Genomic DNA, 4,490 nt, shown 5'->3' on the forward strand with positions numbered 1-4,490 from the left:
TGTAGTCCCAGCTACTTGGGAGGCTGAGGCAGGAGAATTGCTTGAACCTGGGAGGCGGAGGTTGCAGTGAGCCGAGATCATGCCACTGCACTCCAGCCTGGCACTTGGCAACAGAGCAAGAGTCTGTCTCAACAACAACAACAAAAAGTTCATTATGTGCTACCAAATGTACCTAGCTACACACACATACACACACACACTCACTTACACACACACCAACACACATACTTATGAAAGGGAGGGTGGACAGGTCCCATTCCTTCTTGAAGGGGTCATCACGTCTCATAAAATTGTGGAGTCAAAGACCCTACCCATGCACGTGAACTTCAACCCAATTCCAGTCTAGCTGGATTTTCTATTTTTATTCTCTCATGCAGAAATTTTAGCAGGAAAATTGACCTTACGTAATCTTCCCTTCACTACCTTATAGACCATTTCACTGGTTGCTTGGAAGGTAATTAATTAGAATTTGAAAGAGAAATGTGACAAAGTGCTTTAAATTCTCATCTCCTTGTAATTCAACACCATTCTGCATCCATTTTATTCCTTCTGCTTTTGATACCACTTAAAACCTGATGGTTTTTCTATCTATATCTCTAGTAGAGATCATTCTTCTAAGCTCCTGAAGAAAGAATTACATATCAACAGAGAATGTCTATTTGACATATCTACCCTATTGACAGCTCAAAATTAACAAGAATAAGATTATGAATTTACTTTAATTAGACTTGTATCCCCATCATCCCACTTAACCTAAGGTCAATTCATCCTACTTTAGAAGGGATTCCAAGTTAATGTGGCAAGTAGAGCTCTTTATTTTGCTATCCCTTCATTTAGTATCTACCATTTCATTAAATTGCACCAAGGTTTCTTCATCTTTGTAGACCAAAGAGCTAGAAATTGTCTTTGCTTTTTGTGGTATGCAAAATTCAATTCAATCTATTACTCCTTCCCATTCAACTTCAAAATCTGCCATAAAAAACAGACTGGTTGGCTCAAACAACATAAATGTGTTTTCTCACAATTCTAGAAGCTAGAAATTCAAGATCAAGGTGCAAACATGGATAGTTTCTTGTGAAGCCTCTCTTCCTTCCTTTTAGATGGCTGCCTTCTTGCTTGTACTCATATGTCAGAGAGCTCTCTAGGGTCCCTTCTGTTTCCATTTCCATAAATTGAAAGAGTGCATATGCAATAGGTTTGATGGAAATTTGGCATAGGATGAGGTCTGTATTTTTAGTGTATCCATCAACCAAATAACATATATTAGTTCCCTTAAGTAATTTCTCATCATCCACCTCACTCCCTTCCCCTCCACCCTCTGAGCCTCCACTGTCTACCATTCCATACTCTATGCAAATGTATTCACATTATTTAACTCCCAATTATCAGAATATGTACTATTGTTTGTTTCTGAGTTGTTTCACTTAAGATAATAACCTCCAATTTCATCTATGTTGCTGCAAAACACATTATTTCATTCTTTTGTATGGCTGAATACTATTCCATTGTGTATATATGCCATATTTTCTTTATCAAATCATTTACTGATGGACACTTAGATTGATTCTACATATTGCTGTTGTGAATAGTGCTGCAATAAACATATAAGTGTAGGTATCTTTTTTATATGATGATTTATTTTCCTTTGCCTAGATACCCAGTAGTAGGATTGCTGGATCAAATGGCAGTTCTGTTTTTAGTTCTTTGAGAAATCTCCATGCTGTTTTCCATAGAGGTTGTACTACTCCTCAAAAGCACAAGCAACAAAAACTAAAATAGACAATGAGACAATTAAACTAAAAAGCTTCTGTACAAGTGTTACAGCTCTTTTAGAAGTTGTCTAGCAGGCTTTCTGGTTTTTGCTGGAAAGCCCTTTATTATTAAAAAAATAAAAATAAAAATAAAGCTTCTGTACAGCAAAGGAAATAGCAGGGTGATCAGAAAACTTGAAAAATAGGGAAAAATATTTGCAACCTATGCATCTGACAGGGGACTGAATATCAAGAATTTATAAGGAACTCAAGCAACTCAGTAACAACAAAAAACAAATATTCTCATTAAGAAGTGGGTGAATGACATGAATATACATTTTTCAAAAGAAGACATATGTCCAATAAGCATACAAAAAAATTCTCAACATCACTAATCATCAGAGAAAGGCAAATCAAAACCACATTGAAATATCGTGTTACACCAGTCAGAATGGCTACTATCAAAAAAAGAGAAAACTACAGATGTTGGCAAGGATACAGAGAAGGAGGAATTCTTCCACACTAGTGTCTCTTCTTTGAAGGGTGACATTCCCATAATAACAGCCCCATACTCATAACCTCAACCAAATTTATTTACCTGCCAAAGTCCCCATCTCCAAATAGTATCACATCAGAGGTTAGGCTTCAACATGTGAATTTTGGAAAGACATAATTCAGTCCATAACAAAGATTAATACAAATATAAATACAGTTTTTGATGCAAAAAATTTATATTAATTATTTATACATGTTAGCAAATGAGCACAAAAAGAGTCAGGCTAGAGGGGGATAGAGCAGAAGAGTAAATATCTCATTGAGTTTTGAACACAAACTTTTCATGCTTCGCAAAAATCTTACTCCAAGAGAGCAGTATTGCTTGCAATTAAATGTCACCTTTGGCTATACTCAGGTAGAGGCAACTGTGTACCTTTTGCTGGCTACATGCTGCATTTTCCCCCTGCTTTATATGACCTAAAAAATACATTATTTTAATACCTAAAAACACATTATTTTAATACAATAAAAACACATTAAATGTGTTTAATGTGTTTAAAACAGATTATTTTTAATACAATATATCTAAAAACACATTAGTTTAATATATTATTTTAATAACACATATTTTTATTATATTTTTGGTTTTTCTGTTTTTTAGAGATGGGATATTGCTACATTGCCCAGGCCGGAGTGCAGTGGCTATTCACATGTGTAATCATAGCAGACTACAGCATCAAACTACTGAGCTCAAGCAATCCTTCTGACTTAGCCAAAATAGCTGAAACTACAGGCGTGCACCACTGCATCTGGCTGACTGTTTAAAAGTATCATTTTGTGTATCACATCCATGATTTTTGTGACAACCATATGGCCTCTACATATTGTGTCTGTATAGAAACCAAAATTCTTTATATATTCTTTATTTATTTTAGTAAGAACACTTAACATGAGATTTATCTTTTTAACAGATTGTTAAGTGTACAATACAGTATTGATAACTGCAGGCACAATGCTATACAGCAAATCTCTAGAAGTTATTTATGTGATGTAACTGAAACTTTATACCTATTGAAGAGCAACTCCCCATTTTCCTCTCCTTTCAGCCCTGGCCCCAAAATTCTACTTCTTGCTTCCATGAGTTTGACTATTTTAGATATCTCATAAAAGTAAAATAATGCAGTATTTGTCTTTCTGTGAATGGCTTATTTTACTTACAATAATGTCATTTCTCCAAAGAAGACATACACATGGTCAACAGGTAGATGAAAAGATACTCAGTGTTACTAATTATTGGGAAATCCAAATCAAAGCCCCTATGAGATTCTCTTCACCCCTGTTAGGATGTCTATTATTAAAAAAAAAAAAAAAAGCACAAAAGACAGCAAGTGTTGATGAAGTTGTGGAGACTGGAGCTTTTGTACACTGTTGGTGGGAATGCAAAATGGTACAGCCATTATATGTATAAAGATTCTGCAAAAAATTAAAATTAGAGCTAACATGATCTAGCAACTCCACTTCTTCATTCAAAAGAATTAAAATCAGGATCTCAAAGAAATATTAACACTCCCACATTCATTGCAGCATTATTCACAATCATCAAAATGTGGAAACAACTTAAATGTCCATTAATAGATAAATGGATTAATAAAATATGTATACATGCAATGGAATACTATTTGTCCTTAAAAAGAAGGAAATACTACAATATCTGACAACATAACTGAATCTAAATGAAAAAAGGCATTCTTTTATAAAATATGTAAATTTTAAATCATTATTTCTCCAATCAAAATCATCCAAAAGTTTCTCATCAAATTTTTATTAAAATTTCAATTCTTAAGCACAGCTCACCACAGCCTACATAATTTGGAATTTCACCAATCTAAAATGTAATTTTTTAGTAATCATCCCTTGATCAGTACCAGTTCCAGTTTTATTCTTTTCTTCAACACAGTAAAACTGTTAACTCTCCAGCAACTCTGTTTTTTTTCTAATCCTCAAATGCTCTTCCAAGTCCTCACTTGACTATCTCCTCACTTATGTAAGATGCTCTTCCACCTTTATCAACTCTTAGAGCCCATTCCTAACCAAATTAAACACCCCATTGCACCCTATTTCTTCCCCTCCACACAACAGAACATTTTAAAAATTATTGCAAGAATGAAACTTGTTTGGTAGAAAAACCCACAGTCCTCCATTTTGTCCCTCACTTCCTGGAGTCCGCCTGCAGACCCTATTCTG

General features: G+C 34.5%; 1 non-coding gene across 1 annotated transcript; it reads left to right on the top strand.

The window, feature by feature from the left end:
- Positions 1 to 1,813: 1,813 nt before the first annotated feature.
- Positions 1,814 to 1,875, top strand: LOC120366683 (U7 small nuclear RNA). Its single transcript, XR_005581263.1, has one exon. It is a non-coding gene; the product is annotated as a U7 small nuclear RNA (small nuclear RNA).
- The last annotated feature ends 2,615 nt before the right edge of the window (positions 1,876 to 4,490 follow it).

The sequence above is a fragment of the Saimiri boliviensis genome, chromosome X (assembly GCF_048565385.1).
Source record: "Saimiri boliviensis isolate mSaiBol1 chromosome X, mSaiBol1.pri, whole genome shotgun sequence".
In the NCBI taxonomy this organism is placed as follows: domain Eukaryota; kingdom Metazoa; phylum Chordata; class Mammalia; order Primates; family Cebidae; genus Saimiri; species Saimiri boliviensis.